This window comes from Nomascus leucogenys, chromosome 1a (genome assembly GCF_006542625.1).
Source record: "Nomascus leucogenys isolate Asia chromosome 1a, Asia_NLE_v1, whole genome shotgun sequence".
In the NCBI taxonomy this organism is placed as follows: domain Eukaryota; kingdom Metazoa; phylum Chordata; class Mammalia; order Primates; family Hylobatidae; genus Nomascus; species Nomascus leucogenys.
The window spans coordinates 16,524,171-16,542,891 of NC_044381.1; the positions used below are offsets into that span (position 1 = coordinate 16,524,171).

The window sequence follows — 18,721 nt, forward strand, 5'->3', positions numbered from 1 at the left end:
TGGCCATACTGCCCAAGGTAATTTATAGATTCAATGCCATCCCCATCAAGCTACCAATGACTTTCTTCACAGAATTGGAAAAAACTACTTTCAAGTTCATATGGAACCAAAAAACAGCCCAGCCCGCATCGCCAAGTCAATCCTAAGCAAAAAGAACAAAGCTGGAGGCATCACACTACCTGACTTCAAACTATGCTACAAGGCTACAGTAACCAAAACAGTATGGTACTGGTACGAAAACAGAGATATAGACCAATGGAACAGAACAGAGCCCTCAGAAATAATGCTACAACTATCTGATTTTTGACAAACCTGACAAAAACAAGCAATGAGGAATGGATTCCCTATTTAATAAATGGTGCTGGGAAAACTGGCTAGTCATATGTGGAAAGCTGAAACTGGATCCCTTCCTTACCGCTTATACAAAAATTAATTTAGGATGGATTAAAAACTTACATGTTAGACCTAAAACCATAAAAACCCTAGAAGAAAACCTAGGCAGTACCATTCAGGACATAAGCATGAGCAAAGACTTCATGTCTAAAACACCAAAGGCAATGGCAACAAAAGCCAAAACTGACAAATGGGATCTAATTAAACTAAAGAGCTTCTGCACAGCAAAAGAAACTACCGTCAGAGTGAACAGGCAACCTACAGAATGGGAGAAAATTTTTGCAATCTCCTCATCTGACAAAGGGCTAATATCCAGAATCTACAATGAACTCCAACAAATTTACGAGAGAAAAACAACCCCATCAAAAAGTGAGCAAAGAATATGAAGAGACACTTCTCAAAAGAAGACATTTATGCAGCCAAAAAACACATGGAAAAAAAGCTCATCATCAGTGGCCATCAGAGTAATGCAAATCAAAACCACAATGAGATCCCATCTCACACCAGTTAGAATGGCCATCAGTAAAAAGTCAGGAAACAACAGGTGCTGGAGAGGATTTGGAGAAATAGGAACACTTTTACACTGTTGGTGGGACTGTCAACTAGTTCAACCATTGTGGAAGTCAGTGTGGCGATTCCTCAGGGATCTAGAAGTAGAAATACTGTTTGACCCAGCCATCTCATTACTGGGCATATACCCAAAGGATTATAAATCATGCTGCTATAAAGACACATGCACACGTATGTTTATTGTGGCACTATTCACAATAGCAAAGACTTGGAACCGAGCCAAATATCCAACAGTGATAGACTGGATTAAGAAAATGTGGCACATATACACCATGGAATACTATGCAGCCATAAAAAATGATGAGTTCATGTCCTTTGTAGGGACATGGATGAAGCTGGAAACCATCATTCTCAGCAAAGTATCACAAGGACAAAAAACCAAACACCGCATATTCTCACTCATAGGTGGGAATCGAACAGTGAGAACACATGGACACAGGAAGGGGAACATCACACACTGGGGCCTTTTGTGGGGTGGGGGGAGGGGAGAGGGATAGCATTAGGAGATATACCTAATGCTAAATGACGAGTTAATGGGTGCAGCACACCAACATGGCACATGTATGCATATGTAACAAATCTGCACGTTGTGCACATGTACCCTAAAACTTAAAGTATAATAATAATAAAAATTAAAAAAAGGTATATTGTCTTGCCTTGCATTAAGCATAAAAAGGAATAATAAATTTTTTTCACAGGTGTTTTCTGTTCCTGTACTTCATGTAAATTTAATTTGTTATTTGTATTGTAGTTTGTGAAATGAGAGCTAACATTACTGAGCACATATACTTTGGTTAGGCACATTGCAAGGCACTTCATATTATTTTACTTAACTGTCACAACATGTTAAGATACATAATATTGCTTACATTGTATAAACGAAGAAAGAAAAATAATTGCAAAGAACTTGACAATACACATGAGGACGCTGCTTTATATAAAAGCCAAATATATTTGTAATGTTGCGTGAAAGGCTTGATTCCCTTTGGGCCCTTCACAGTTTTAAAGAGTGTTACTGTTGAAAATTCTAATTTTAATTTGTCATAGTAGGAGATTCTCGTATTTTATATTTAAGAAAAATAAAATGCTTTACACATATTTAAAGAGAAAGTTGATAATGTGGTGTTTTCTTTGTATATTAGAAGAAGATTTTCATGACAGAGAAAAACATTATTTGCCTTTTAACAAAATCATTTTTAGGTAAGTTTTAGAACAGACATTGCTAGACTTGAAAATATGCATTCTTGTTACTTGTCATATGTTGCCCACTTAAAGAAAACTTAACAGCATTGAATCTGATTTTCCCCTATCAAGCCACTTAGTCATATTCTGAATTAATCAGGCTACACAGTGGAGAAAATTTTTTTCTCAGCTTTACAAGAAGTTGTACCATTTATTATCAATATTCTCATTAAATGAAAAAACATGACATATTGGCTTTTCACTTCTCAAATCATGTATCTATGTTTATCTCTACATACATCCGCATACTCAGTATATGTATATACATACACTCGACAGTTTATATAAATAATGTATTTCACTTATATGTCTATATACAATATAAAATAAAATTTATATACAACACATACTTTTATAAATAATTATATATTTACATATGTATTAATTTTATATGTTGATATATGTGTATATGTATGTCTGTCACGATGTTTATTGTTAGAAATATATTCTGTGATGTGTTTTGGGTGTGGTTTTTGTCATTTGCGTGTTCAGTCTTCTATTGGCGCTTTGCTCTTAGTTCCCTTTCAACAGTTAGTGGTATGTTTCCCGCAGGTGTTGGCAAGTACTTTGATTCACATGATCTCATGGTCTGAATTTACAAAGCCTGTTTTTGCTAAGGTCTAGATTATGACTTTCACAGAATTCCTTTTGTAGTTAAAAAACATCTTTTATTAAAATAGATGAACACAACAACGTATATACAGGAAGTTGGCTAATTTCTATCTTGTGAACTCTTTAAGAAACAAGTATCTTCGAAGAATGTGGTACCTTTCTTATTAATCTTTTCCTGTTGTCTATGCCTAGATTTATCATAGTCCTTTGATTAGAATGGTCCCTTTTAATTTACTCTGACAGCCTCTGGTGGTCAAGTAGTTGCCTGGATTCCAACGTGGTTCACGGTACTATTGTGAAGTGGTCATTATCTACATGGCTTTAGATGTCAGGCCAGTTTGCTGTTAAAGTGGTTCCTTTCCTCTTGGATTCTCAGACTTAGATGATGGTGATGCATTTATTTTACTTAGAGAAGTAATATTATTGAAGAGATGGAAGGAGTTTTTACTTTTCTCTTGCTCTAACTCTCCCAAAGTTCCTTTTGTGGTATGGAAGCAGAATAGAAAAAAAGAGAGTAAACCTTAGATTTTCTTCTTCATCCACCTATGACTGAATTTCAGATGAGAATATTTTTCTAGTTTACACTATTAGAAATAGAACCTATTAATTTGCCTTGTGTTTGTAGAATTTAGATTGCTATAGTCTCCTGCATTAAAGACACCAACCACATGATTGATAACTAAAAATATAGACAAGGAGCAGATGAAATCAGACAATGCATAGATCAATATTAGTTCAGAGAATGTTTCTTTGATAATGTAGGTAGAAGGAAAATAGGGCTATCGCATCTTTGGATTCTCATGAGGATCCTGCATAATGCTAATAATGTAACCACTATAAAGTGGATGCTTTACATACGTTCTCTGCAATCCTCTAATTTCCTGGAAATAAAAAATAAATACAAATTACAAATAGAAAGTTAATTAAGGATTAGAGTTTTAATAAATTGGTCCAATGTCACATATTAGAAAGTTTTGGAGTCAGAACTTGAAGTCAGTTCCTGGTGGTTTAGTGGCTAGGGAGAAAAAGAACTTGAACTCAGGATTGCCCAACTTCATTACCTTCCCTATTTCTAATACAGGATTTTCTTTCAAGTTTGGGGCGTTTTCTGTCTAGGAGAGATTTTTTTTTTAAAAAAGAAAATTGGTTAAATTATTTAGGAATGGAAATTGGAATAATTCTAGAAGTGTCTTAATCTGCAGCTAATACTAGCTAGTTAGCTGTCAAATGATTTATTTTAAGTGAGTATAATTTAGACTTCTTGAAGTTCAGTTCAGTATTGGTGTTAGGAGGGCACCAAAATGAGGTAGACACTAAGCTTCCAGAGGATTAACATTTTCACTTTGTGAAATAATACTCCATAGACTCTTCAAAATTCAATCTCATTTTCTTCTTTTTGGTTTTCTCTTATCTCTTTCTGGAACATCTATTAGTCTGTCAGACGTTGAATATCCTGGTTCTATCCTCTATGGCTCTTATATTTTAAAAATATTTCTATCTTCTTATTTTACATTCTGGTAGCTTCTCTTCACTCTTTGTATTAAAATACTTTATATTGTAGTCATATTTCAATTTCTAAGAATTGCTTTTAATTTCTCATTTTCTTTTCATGGCATCCTTTTTAAAGTTTCTGTGTTTTCTTATAGTTTTTCAAACTGGTGTTTAACAAGCAAATAATAATAAACAATTATTTAAGTTCTCTGAATTCTCTTTCTTTCTTCTGAGATCTTCGTATTTTTTTCATTTGTTTTGTTGATCCTTTTTTTTTATGCGGAAGGCCATGGAAGATTATATTTTCCAAAAATGGCCACAGCAATATTTCTGATCCCACAAGTGCTTCTAGAACCTTCCTACTCCCGTATCAAGATGTGGAGTCTATTTCCCTCTTTTTGAAATTGAATGGGCCTTTGTGAAGTGACAGTGCATGGCTTTTGAGACTATGTCATAAAGACATGGCTTCTGCCTGATTTTCTTTCTCTCTCTCTCTCTATTTTCTCTGTTGGAAACCAGCCATCATTCTCTGGGAAAGCCTGGGTCACATGGTGAACTAGGGATGAATATGCTTAGCTAACAGCTCAGCGAGGGTCTCATGCAACAAGCTAGCATCTCATGCAACAAGCTAGCATCAAATGCCAGACCTGTGTGAATGAGCCTTCAGATGACCATACACCAGCCTTCAGGTGAGGCTCCAGATAATAGGGAACAGAGACTAGCAGTCCCTGCTGTGCCGTACTCTATTTCCTGATCCACGGAAGCCATGAGTCTAATCACAGTAGTTTGACACCATTATGTTTTAGATTAATTTGTCATTTGTAACCCCGGAGTATATGACAGATTGTTCTAAATTGTAACTGGAACAAAGGCTTTCATCAAATTTATGAAAAGCTTTGGTCATTCACATTTATGAATGAAGAAAAAAATGCCAACTATGAGCTCTTTGTATATAGTTAAGAGTTGCTGGCTGGTTGGCTTTCCTTTGGGGTGGATGGGCTATGAGCTTGCTGTTAGGCTGGGCAACCCTCAAATGAATGTGCTGGTCCTTGCTTTTTGGCACCACCACTCATAGCTAGTTGCCTCTTTCTCACTTAGAGATCTCATTCAATTTTTATTTGGTTTTAGTTTGTTTTATGAAATAAATACCTTCTTTTTTCTCCCTTGCACGTAAATGTCTGCTTACAGTTTTGTATGATTATGTGTGTGTGGATGGGGGGACATGTGGGTGTGATTGGTCATTCCAAGTATAGTGTTTTAATTAATTTCTATCTTCTACAGCTTGATTTACTCCCGCCTTGTATTGTAGTGGTTTTACAACTTGAGCCTCTTCTAGGTTGTAGAGCATTACTCCTCTTTTCTGTACACATCTCCTACATATACTCTAGGTTGAAGATTGAAGCTTTCACTGCTTTTTAAAATGGAATTTTGCCAGAGAGAAGTGTCATCTTGAACTAGACTTTAGACCTTCTTGAGTCTAAAGATTTCGTAGAAATCTTTTATTTTATTCAAGTTTGAAAGTGTTTCATATACAGCTAGGGGAATGCCATATCTTTCCTTATAATCATCAAAAGTTTCCATGTCTCTGATATTGTCACCTGTTTTTTATTGCTAATTTTGTGTGTTTGCCCTTTTAATCTGATTAAGCTAGCTTGTGAGGGTGCCCTAGATTATGTTTCTTTTAGATTGATTAGGCCACTTGAGTTCAAAGACCTTGTGATTTTTGAGCCTTTAGTTTGTTGTAGCTGAATAAGCTTTTCTGCTTCTAAGTAATTTTTCTGTGTGTCTGAGCAACTCATGTTAGAATTCTCCATACCCAATCTGCTTTCCTCTGGGTCAGAATGAAGGAAAAGGATTAATCTTGTTATTTCTTAGAATTCATTTTTAAAATCTGAGGTGAGGACCTTTCTTTCTTAGAAGTCTTCAATAGTAGGATTTCATGACAGAGTAAATGTAGAGCATATAGGAATAGAAAGGAATAAAAGATGAATTAATATTTTACACTGTAAGATTAACAGTACTGCTAACAACAAAGAGATAGGGCAGGGGAATCAGTTTGGGGAATGTGAAAAAGATGATTTCAGCTTTTCGTTTTGTTTTATTTTGAGATGATCATAAATTCTAGTGAGGAAATGCATAGTTGTTGGTTGTAGTAAAGTGTTAAAGATTTATAAAGTAGATGAAACATCTTGAAAGCATGAAAGGAAGAGCAAACAAATGTAGGAAAGATCTAAATTTGGAAGGCAGGAGGTAAAAGAGGAGATACAGAAAAAAAACACAGGACTTAGAAAAGTCATATGTGAAGAATTTTATTGAGAAAGTGTTCAGTAACATCAAATGCCCATATATATTAGGTGTTTAGTTTGAATCTATTTTGAAAACTTGTTCAAAATAATTTTGCTTATTCTTAAATTTATATGTAGGAACTCCTTAGAAGATAGCTTTCAAAAGAAAGATTTATTTAGCAAGTAGCTATTCCTGGGTCAAAACACATTTCATCTTGTACTGGAAGAAACTGATATGCATAGATTTAAGTGCAATACAGAATAGAGAGGACCATCATTCTGTATAGGGTGCTACAGAAGTCTGAATATTATGTGTAAAAGCTGTAGGTTGTCAGAGAATGAAAACTATTTATTCAAACTACAATGAAAATGATTTTTCTCTGTAATATTTTTCAGAGAAAACAGAATGAAAACTATTTTTTCAAACTTTAATGAAAACGATTTTCTCTGTAATATTTTTCTCTTTTCTAAAAATAGATTGGAAAATAGCTTATGTTGATGGAAAAAATAATCAGGGTTTTTGTATCTTTAGTTCATAAGTGAGCTCCTTCTTGACTGGCATTTGGAAGACTGGGAACTGTACACTGGCATGTTGAGTCCTGTCTCTGCTAGGAGAATAGTGAGTCCAAAGGCCAGATTTCACACGGCAAAGAATGGCAAGCATATTTATTGAGTGTTTACTATATGTTTGGCTCTCTGATCAATACTTCAAATATATTGTTACGTTCAGTCCTCACAGCAACCTATAGTATAGACACCAAAATTTCCTTTTACAGATTAGAAAATTAATGCTCAGGGATGTTACTAATTTGACCAAGTTTCCTCAGGTAGTAAATATTATAGCAGGAATCTGTATTTCAATCTATTGCCTCTTTTATTACATCTAATGTGTGGATGGGAAGGGAAAGTAGTAGATAAAGGTTTTTACCTTTGAGGGATTAGCAAAGGCAGAAAGAAAAGCCGATACATGATAACTTGAGGCAAGATGATGGCCAAGTGAAATTTACAGAAATTAGGACCACTTAAATGTGTCTAAAATGAAAGGCTTGATTCTGAAAATGTGTAAAGCTGAGAAGAGGGAGATGTGAAGAAAGACAGAAAGACTTGGGATTGGATAAACAGAGATGTGAAAGTCTGTAATTTTAGTATCTAAAGCATCTAAAACTTAAGGTGATATAAGTCTGATTCCTATGTGTTTTCCCTCTTTAGTGAAAATACTCTGCAAAACTTGCTATGCAAGAGATTCATATTATATATGCTAAAACAACTGTGTAGGCTGGGCATGGTGGCTCACACCTGTAATCCCAGCACTTTAGGAGGCCGAAGTGGGAGGATTGCTTGAGCCCAGGAGTTAAAGACCAGCCTGGACAACATGGCAAATCGCCATCTCTACTAAAAAATAAAAAATTAGCCAGGTGTGGTTACATGTGCCTATAGTCCCAGCTACTCAAGAAATGGAGGCAGGAGGATCACCTGAGTCCAGCAGATTGAGGCTCCAGTGAACCATGATTGTGCCACTGCACTCCAGCCTGGACAACAGAGTGAGACCCTGCTCAAAAAAAAATGTGCAATAATGGTAGCAGATATGGTATTTGCTATAATTATAGCATAATAGTAGGCTTGCTGCTGAATAAATGAGATTACTACTGATAATCTGTCTTCTTCAGTAGCGAAGTTGGTGTGCCTGTGATTTGTTGAGATTCATGTCAGTGTTCCTCAAGCAGTGATAACAACTGTTAGTACCCAGAAAAATCCTTGCTGGAATGCTGTTTGAGATAGCTTTGTATTTTCCTAAGTTACTAAGACATCAATGGAATATTTTGTTTAAATTAAATATCCTTATGAGAAAGTGTTTTTGTTTGTTTTTATGGTGATGGAAACTTTTAGGAAGTAAGACATGAAAGACTCATCTGATCTAGATGACCTATTGAGATTTATTTTAGTTTTAAATGTTATAACCAGCAGAGGTTTCACAAATAACCTCTGTAGTATTATAATTCATATCTTATTCCAGTTACAGAAGAAAGCAGGATATTCATTTTCTAACTTTTATGTTACTATGTGCTTATTACAAGGAAAGCATATTAAGAAACAGACTTCCCCCAAACAAACAAAACCCTGAAACAGCTGCCTGGCCTTTTCAATTGATTCTAATGTTAGTAAAGTCCCTAATAACAGGAAGTTCAGACATTGAGAATTAGATATTCTCATTTAATGCAATCCTCTTTACCATGTGGAACAATGCACCCAGAGTCTTTAACCATGATGTCAAAAAGGAGATAGGAAAACTCTTTTTCTTTGAAATACTGATTGTTCATTATTGACAGTAGAAAGTAAAGCGATTGGATATTGAAGGATAATCAAGAATCTATTGGTATTATGCGTATTTACAGTTCTGTAGAGATAGATTTCAAACACTGATTAAGAGTGGTTAGAATCTTAATTGCTTAAGAATTGTTAGAATCTTAAATATTTAGAAATTGAACATAGAGACCCTGTTGAAGAATGCCTGTAAAGTTGAATAATTCATTATATTATAAATGAGTTCCTTTTGGCTGTTCAGCAATTTTGGCTTTTTCTACCTCTTATGGCCATATCTTAATTTTTTTTTTTTTTGAGATGGGGTCTCGCTCTGCTGCCCAGGCTGGAGTGCAGTGGCATGATCTCGGCTCCCTGCAAGCTCCACCTCCCAGGTTCACACCATTCTCCTGCCTCAGCCTCCCGAGTAGCTGGGACTACAGGTGCCCACCACCATGCCCGGCTAATTTTTTTTTGTATTTTTAGTAGAGACGGGGTTTTACCATGTTAGCCAGGATGGTCTCAAACTCCTGACCTTGTGATCTGGCTGCCTCGGCCTCCCAAAGTGCTAGGATTACAGGCGTGAGCCACTGCACCCGGCCCTTAATTTTTATAATAACAAAACTGTACTTTGTAAGTGCTTGAAAAAATGTTAGCAACTTCAAAGATAAAATGTAAACAAAACTAAAAGTTAGATCATGTAATAAAAGAGCACCACATTAGGAATCTTTATAGCTGAAGAATTAAAACACACTTGACACTTTCTTAATCTTCTTATTCTATTAATGTATGAAACCTAGAACTGGAAGCTTACTGGTATTTTTTCAACATTGTAATTATGCTAATAAACATCTTTGACTATGACCTTGGAATTTACAGTGCAATAGGAAAGATTTATTATAAGTCAATGCTTTAGAAGAAAAATGAGATTATTGCACAAGTGGATTGCATGTTAAGCACATGTACTCGCATACTATTTGTTCCAGTTAGTTTTGAGCTTTAACTTGTCTTTAGGTTTTCTTTAAAAAACAGAGAGGGTTCTTATTAAATTCAGACTCCTGACAGATCTTTGTAATATTATTGAGTCAACTACAAAGTAACTACTTTAACTTGAAATGTGCAAAAGGAATCAATAGGCTTACAAAACTGCCTTTTAAAAAATGTTTGTAATCATATTTTTCCTGGGAAGCCTGAATATCAATGTGTACGACCTTTCTTGGTTTCTTTCTTTCTTTGGTTTTGTTGCGATATTAAAGTCCCTTATAGTTAGAGGGTGTTTGAGTATTTTGGTTTTGATTTCTTTTTTGTCCCCTGTGCCAGCGTCTTACTTTTTTGTCTTTTTTGTTTGTTTGTTTGTTTTGGTAAAGAAGTACTACTTACAAGGAATTTTCCTTAGGGTGTCTTTATTTATCAACTCAAATCAACTTTTCCCATGATCTTCTTTTTCTTTTTGTTAAAGTTAAGTCTATAAAGAATTTTATGTTTTAAACTTTGGGTGTGAAATGCCATAGAAATGCCAAATAAATCTACAGTGGACATTCAAATGGTGAGATACAAGTCAAATCCCTTTCTCCTTTAATTTGACCTTATCCAGCTGTGGTTGGCATTTGAACTCTTTGTGTGCCTTCCTTAAATGAGGTTACATTTTCATTTGAAATACAGTCATGTGTCATTTAAGGATGGGGCTGTGCTCGGAGAAATGTGTCAGACAATTTTGTTGTACAAACATCACATAATGTACTTACACAGACCTACATAGTATAGCCTTCTACACACATAGGCTCTATGGTAAAGCCTGTTGCTTCTAGGCTACAAACCTGTACAGAATGCTACTATACTGAATGCTGTAGGCAATTGTAACACAGTGGTAAGGATTTGTGTTATGTGAACATAGAAAAATACAATAGAAATATGGTATAGAAGATAAAAATCATATACCTGTGTGGGGCACTTACCATGAATGGGACTGGAAGTTGCTCTGAGTGACTCAGTGAATGAGTGCTGAGTAAATGTGAAGACGTAGGACATTACTGTATACTGCTGTCGACTTTATAAGCACTGTATACTTTTTGACTCCTTTACAACACTTAGCTTAAAGCACAAACACGTAAAGCTGTACAAAAATATTTTCTTTATATTCTTATTCAGTAAGTGTTTTTCTCTTTAAAATCCTTTTTTTAACGCTTAAAACTTTTCTGGCAAAAACTAAGACATGAATACACACGTTAGCCTAGCTCTACACAGGGTCAGGATCATCAAGACATTAGTAGGTGATAGGAAATTTTCAGCTTCATTATAATCTTTTTTTTTTTTTTTTTTTGAGGTGGAGTCCTGCTCTGTTGCCCAGGCTGGAGTGCAGTGGCGTGATTTTGGCTCACTGCAACCTCCACCTCCCTGGTTCAAGTGATTCTCCTGCCTCAGCCTCCTAAGTAGCTGGATTACAGGCACACACCATCATGTCTGGCTAATTGTTTTTGTACTTTTTAGTAGAGACAGGGTTTTGCCATGTTGGCCAGGCTGGTCTCGAACTCCTGACCTCAGGTGATCTGCCCACCTCGGCCTCCCAAAGTGCTGGGATTACAGGCATGAACCACCACACCCGGCCTCATTATAATCTCATGAGAGTACTGTAGTATACATGGTCCAATGTTGACCAAAACCTTATGTTGTACATGACTTTATACATTTCCATCTGGAAACTGAAGTGTTCAAATATATGTAAACTATTTGGAATTTTGTAAATGATATGCATTTATGTTGTGCCACTTAAAATCTGTGAGTGAAGTTGATTTTTGCCATTGTTGAATAAGTCTTTAATTTCTTTAATTTTCTCTGTAATTAGTTGAATTGGTAATATGCCAAAATACTTTATTAATACAAATGTGCAATTTTATTATCTTATGACTTGTATTTGCCTTAGTGGTTTGTTTTACTATTAACTACAATGAGGATTCTTTGTAAACTTACAAACCTCCAATGTGGAGGCTTAAGGGACTATGTAAATTTTGTTAGCATTTGTCCTTGCATTAGATAAAAATAGCTAGGATTTATTTCCTTGCCACTTGGCTAAATAATTTGCAGATAATTTCTCATCTAACTTTTAAAACAATTTTTAAGAGAAATATTATTACTCATCATTTGCAGATGAGGAAACAAAGGCACAGAGGATTTAACTTAGCCCAAGTTGCAGAGCTAGTAATTAGTGGAGCAAGGACCTGAACCCAGAGATGTTTATTGAGAATGACAATACTGTAGTAAGACTTTCTCTCTTAGAAAAATTATTTTCTTTGAATGCACTACACAAATGACCCAGACTGTGTAGTATAATTACAGATATTCCAAGGTTAACTATGAAAATACTTGTTGTTTCAGTGGGCCCAATTTTAAATTAATAAACAGTACATTGTAACCTAAAGGACTAATTAAAATTTATTCACTTTTTGAGTGTGATTATTTTAGTTCTCATTAATCTGAGACTCAGCAATGGTTTTGTTTCAGAAATATTTAATTTAATTGTCATCAATCATAGTAACCAACTTTAGAATATTACATTTCTAGTGGAATGAGGATAAATTTAAATGTCTCAGTCTTTGGAGGTAATTATCTAATTATATGTTCATATTTCTAGCATGATTAAGTGGCAATGTTTAATTCATTTTAGAGGTAATTTTACCCCATGTGGGGATATGTATTCTAAATCATTATACCTTTCTGTTTATAGAAAACATTTAATTAACATACTCAAGTTTTATTTGGAAGTTTAGTAATATTGCACTGTTATATCACATCACTACTTAAGATATTATTTCAGAAAACACCATTATTTATTAATCTTAACAAATTGCATTTTATTTTAGTATATTCACAATTAAGAGGCTACCCAATGAATATGACTTTATAATGCTTTGATCTTATGGAGTGCTGGCGAGTATTATTTTCTGTGTTTTAGTTCAGAAAATGTATAAAGTAGTATTAACCTTGATAAAATTAGAATGCCTGAAACTGCAAAGGGTAAAGCATATTTGTCAGTTTTATCTTGTGCTAGCAAAAGCCTGGCCAATTGCCAAAATGTGGTTAGGGACGTATATGCACTCTACAAGGATTATTGTTAAGGGTATCAACAAGGAAAATCACTATGATAGATGAAACAGGATGCTACTTTATGGTGGTTTTATCTTATTTTAGGAGTAAAATCAGAGTATTAAGCAAACCAAAATCATCAAAATCATTTCTGTGATGGAAATAGAATTCATCTGTTTTTCTGATCTATGTCCTGTGACACAGAACATAGAGTCCTTGTGGAATTTAGAAAATCATTTATCTGTGAAGAATGTTGATTTGGGGTTTCTAAGCTGTGTCATGGCTAAAAGTCTTAAAAACAGGCAACTTTAGTTGGGGAGAGGGTTTGACAAAATCCTGGGAATCAGATGGATATGTATTATGATGTGACTATTAGCTTAAGAAATATTAAGGCCCTGTTTATTCCCTAGAGGGAAACAGGTCATTGAAATATTTCCCCCTCAAAGAGTTGAATAAATGATAGTGATTAAATTTAGTTGCATATTACATGTATTTGTATTTATTTACTATTTGATAAAATGTTACATAACTGAGAAATTTCCTATCTTTGTTTACTAGAGCACATTAAAAATCAGTTTTAATTACTATTATGATATCCTGTGTCTAAATTTAAGATTTTGTGATGAAAGTTGAGCTTATGAAGATTGTATCAATTACATTTTTTTCTTTTGAGTTGGAGTTTCGCTTTTGTTGCCCAGGCTGGAGTACAATGGCATGATCTCGGCTACTGCAACCTCTGCCTCCCTGGTTTAAGCAATTTTCCTGCCCCAGCCTCCCAGGTAGCTGGGATTACAGGTGTGCGCCAGGACGCCTGGCTAATTTTGTATTTTTAGTAGAGACAGGGTTTCACCATGTTGGTCAGGCTGGTCTCGAACTCCTCACCTCAAGTGATCCACCCGCCTTGGCCTCCCAAGGTGCTGGGATTATAGGCATGAGCCACTGCGCATGGCTGTCAGTTGCATTTTTAATTACACAAAGTTTATACATATTATATTGAAAGTAATAAAAATACTAACAAGAAAAAAGTGCTGTCATTACTATTTTGGTGTATGCCTTTCATATTTTTAAGTGTACCTATTTACATATATATACATGCATATTAGTAATTTATCACATGTATATTAAAAATAGTATGTTTTACAGTATTGTACCCCTCTTTATTTTGTTATTGTCTTCAATTTTTAATTATTAAATTATTTTTCTGTAATGTCCTTATATTTACACCTGTCTCAAATGACTTGCTGTGATTTTAATATTTAATTAAACTTCATATCTTTCCCCAATGATCCAATATTAAATGATCCTAGACACTGATTTTCTAAAGTATCTCCTGATGACTTCATAGTTATATAAATATTAAATTGCCAAATGTAGAAAAATGGGTTAAGGTACCCTCTTCCTATGTTGCAGTGACAAATAACTCTAAACAATGACCTTACAACCACAAGTGATTTCTCACACATTATGCATATTCATCATGGGTCAGCTGTGTGCTTCTGCTTCATATGTCCATACCCTATGATTGAGGCTGATAGAGTGTTCTTTATCTGGAACGCTGTTGGTCTTGTTTTATTTTGTTTATTTATTTTTATTTTTATTTTTTGAGAGGGAGTCTCACTCTGTCGCCCAGGCTGGAGTGCAGTGGTGCGATCTCGGCTCACTGCAAGCTCCGCCTCCCGGGTTCACGCCATTCTCCTGCCTCAGCCTCCCGAGTAGCTGGGACACCACGTCCGGCTAATTTTTTTATTTTTAGTAGAGACGAGGTTTCACCGTGTTAGCCAGGATGGTCTCGATCTCCTGACCTCGTGATCCGCCCACCTCGGCCTCCCAAAGTGCTAGGATTACAGGCGTGAGCCACCGCGCCCGGCCGGTCTTGTTTTAAAGGTGTCTACATGGGACATTGCTGTCCTTTTCTCCGATAGGAATTGACATTTTACTTCTAGTCACATTTCATTGGCCAAAGCAAGTAACTTGACCATTCCTGATTTTGACAGGACAGGGAATATATAATCCTCTTTCCAAAAAGGACACCACCGATTTACATCGTCAAATTTGGTATCAGTGGAACAGGAGAATATACTTTCCCCTCCGGGAGAAGGAACAAATAATTTGACCAATAATAAAATCTACCGCGGTAACTTATCTTTTTCATTATATAATGTATAGAAATAATTAATCTGCTTTCTAGTTAGCCACATTGGCCAAATTTGGTGTAACTACATTTTAACATCTGCAACCCTCTTCCCTAGTTTGGTCAGTAGGGTTGAAAATAGTTATCTCCGGGAGTCATATGTCTGGTTGATGCTTTTCTCTCTTGTTCTAGAGGTTTTTTAAGTATAAAAGAAAAAGATTATTTCGTGTATTATGCTGTTTGTTGTTTAAGAAAATTTGAATGTTCTAGAATATGTACTCTGTGTCCACCACATTGCACAGAACGTTTTCTAGGTTCCAGAAGCCATATTCCTGACATTTTAAAGCATCACCAATAGATGGCGATCTCGCTCATTTAGAAGGTTAGAACAACTACGTTTTTCTTCAGGTGAATGGGTTGGTTACAGAGGGATCAGAAGTGTAAATTACACTAATTTTATAGCAAGCTCTTTGTAACCAAAATGGTACTATTTACTGAGTATGTATATATTCATGTACATATATACACGTACACCCTTATACGGGAAAATTCCATTGGAAGCAAACCTATAAAATGCTATGTTTTGCTATGTTACTTCCCCAGAATATGTATTTTTCAACTATTACCGCCTGAACAAATGACCTTACAACCGAGATCAGGGGTTTTGATAAGCACAATTCCTCAAGAAATTCCCCAGAGGCTTGAGTCCATCCTTCTGCCTTGTGCAGTACTTTGAATATGCTTCCAACTGTTGCTGAAACTGGTTGTTTTAGTTGTGAGCCTTCATCTTTGTTTTAACAACTCTGTATTACTCAGCTTCACTCTCTTTTTCTTTAATTAATACAAGTGAAGAGTGGTTAAAAAGTATATATTTCACTCAGATGTGTTAAAAATAACTTTCATGGTTTATTGTACGATGGGAAAGCCGGTACCAACCCTTTTAGAAACCCTTTTAGAAATCTCACTCAGTGGTTATTGCCAGTGGTAACTTTGTTCTACCCTCTTTTACTTCAAAACAACACAACATAATAACCGAAAACATTTTAAAACCGTAGCCGAAATAGTGTAGTTCTCCTTAGAAAACAATTACTGAATTCAGTTGTTAATCCACTTTTTGGTGTTCCTAAAATAATATTCTTTCCATCATGTATTTCTGCTATGACGTAGGGTTTATGGCTGTCTATCATGTAATTCAAATACCTTGTAGGATTTCATAATTAATGGAAATAGAAAATATATGGCTAGAATGTGCGTTTATAGAAAGTAAATAATATATACTCTGAGTAATGTAAAAGTAAATTTTGATATAATACTCTAGCATATTAAGGAAAACTATTATAAGCCAGTTCTTTTAAAATCATTTTTAACATAGTATATCATTGTATCTTTTACTCACAGGTGAAATCATATTAAACCTTGGTTAGAATTCCACTGAAGATTTAAATGAGCTATGATGATATAGCCAGAATGACCTCTTGTATTTCTTTAATTAGACCGTTATAGTTTATATATATGATTCCCAAACAGATCAAAGAGGGATGCTTCACAGCCTAGAATCCTTCAGAAGCTTCCCATGGCCTTCTCTTACAATAGTTGGCAAGTATATTTAGCCAAAGAACCCTTTCTTTAAACGAAATCTTACACAAAGTTCATAGAAAACATTAAAGCAAATTCCAGTTTAAAGAAGGATGGGAGTTGGGAGTCCACTAATTCAAGCATCCTATTCAAATTTTGCCCAGGCTGGTCTTGAACTCCTGGCCTCAAGCAATCTGCCCACCTCAGCCTCCCAAAGTGCTGAGATTATAGGCATTCACCACCACACCTGGCTGGATACCAGTTTTTTAAAGATGACATTTTTGATTTAAATTAGGCACATAAGTGTTTTCTTACATAGCAGCTAAGATCTCCCTAACTAGGAAGAGGTAGCTACAGATGCTGTATTATTGAGCTTGGTATCTTGATATACTGTTGTGATAGGGTGGGTTGCTGTTACAAATATTAAAAAGGTGATATTATGCTAGGCAGTCAAATTTTAAAATCTACAGGGAAAGTTAAGTGCTGTTGTTGGTAAATTATAAAGGAAAGGTAATTAAGTCCATTGCTTTTTGAAAGGTTAAAAAAAGCAACAGCCCAATGTGTCTTGAATTATATAAAATTCTATACTACAATGGAGTGCTATACAATTCGTCATTTCTTTACAAATATTTATTTTTTATTAGTACATTTAATGAGTGATGACAGTGATCCCACTTTCACACAAGGGATCTTGAGTTGTGCATTCTTCAATGTTTGATGTTGAAAGTGTATCCTTAAATAATACTGAAGCTCTTACTGGACTTTAATATAAGTAGAAAGTAACCATCTAAATATATTAAAGTACCTTACTGACTTTATGGAGTTTGATAAATAAGAGAAATGTTGGTTTTACATTTCCATGGTGATTTCCCAGTTAGTAGATTTTATGGAAAATCTGAAGACATTGTTATTAACACTACTGTAGTACAGAGTTTAGAAGAAGGTTTTAGATTCAGAAGAAGGGCTCACATTTTGACATAAACCTATTTACTAGTTCCATGACTTTGGGGAAATAACTTCTCTGATTCTTAGTTTTCTCGTGTAAAACAGGAATGGTAATAATAGATACCTCACTGGATTATAAAGAATCAAATGAGCTAATGTAATTATAATATGCTTGAGTTGTAATGACAATAATGATACTTAGTTGTTACTCAAGTATTTTTCCCCCTAGTGATTATAGGGGAAATAACAACAGCAGTTATAATGGCCAGCATTTATTGAATACTTACAATATGAGAGGCACTGTTCTGTGTGTACAAGAAAATATGTGGGACACTCCCCATAGTGAAAGTTAGCAAACATTTGCTGTCTAGAATTTTTTCCCCCATGGACATACTTCTAAAATTAAGGTAGAAATCAGTAGTAAAATACTTAATGCACGAAAAATCATCCAATGAATAAACTTTTAAGAAAAAACTCAAAACTTTGTTTTATTTACATTTAAGTCTAAAATAACCTAAATTTATTTTCCGAATTTTAAATTTGACCTTCAAATTCTCTTAAATAATTGAATTTTATTGAGTTGGTATTTGATTTACTTTTATTAAAAGTAGTTAATATATAACATATTCACGTTAAATAATGGCCATTTAAATTCTGTAGTACAGTGAAAATATTAATGTAAGAGTATTTTAATTATTAATAGGCTTATTTACCCTATTATTCACTTCTATCACCAAAACAATTCTCGAAGTTGAAAGATTTTTTTCAACAAAGTTTTTAATTTAAATATTAGAAACCCAAGTATATGAAGCCCTTTATAGATTATTCAAATTTTTTCAAATTCTTCTCAGACATTTGTTTTAGGTAATTCTCAAATGATTTTAAAACAGCATTTAAATTCTAAATGATAGTTTTTTACAACTTAATTCATAGCTCGACTCGTTTAAAATATTGCCAGGGAATTCAGCAATTTTTTGGACCTCCACATAGCTGGGGTTGTCAGCTCTGCGAAGTTTTTGAGTATGCTATGGCTGATAGGGTCCAACAGAAGAGCCTATGTGTATTCTGTCCCCTCATATTTCTTAGGTATTTGCCAAGA

At 34.7% G+C, this 18,721-nt stretch overlaps 1 protein-coding gene across 3 annotated transcripts in view; it reads left to right on the forward strand.

The window, feature by feature from the left end:
* The window catches only part of CCDC171 (coiled-coil domain containing 171), a 414,598-nt gene that overhangs the window by 265,631 nt on the left and 130,246 nt on the right, over positions 1-18,721 (forward strand). The window lies entirely within an intron of this gene.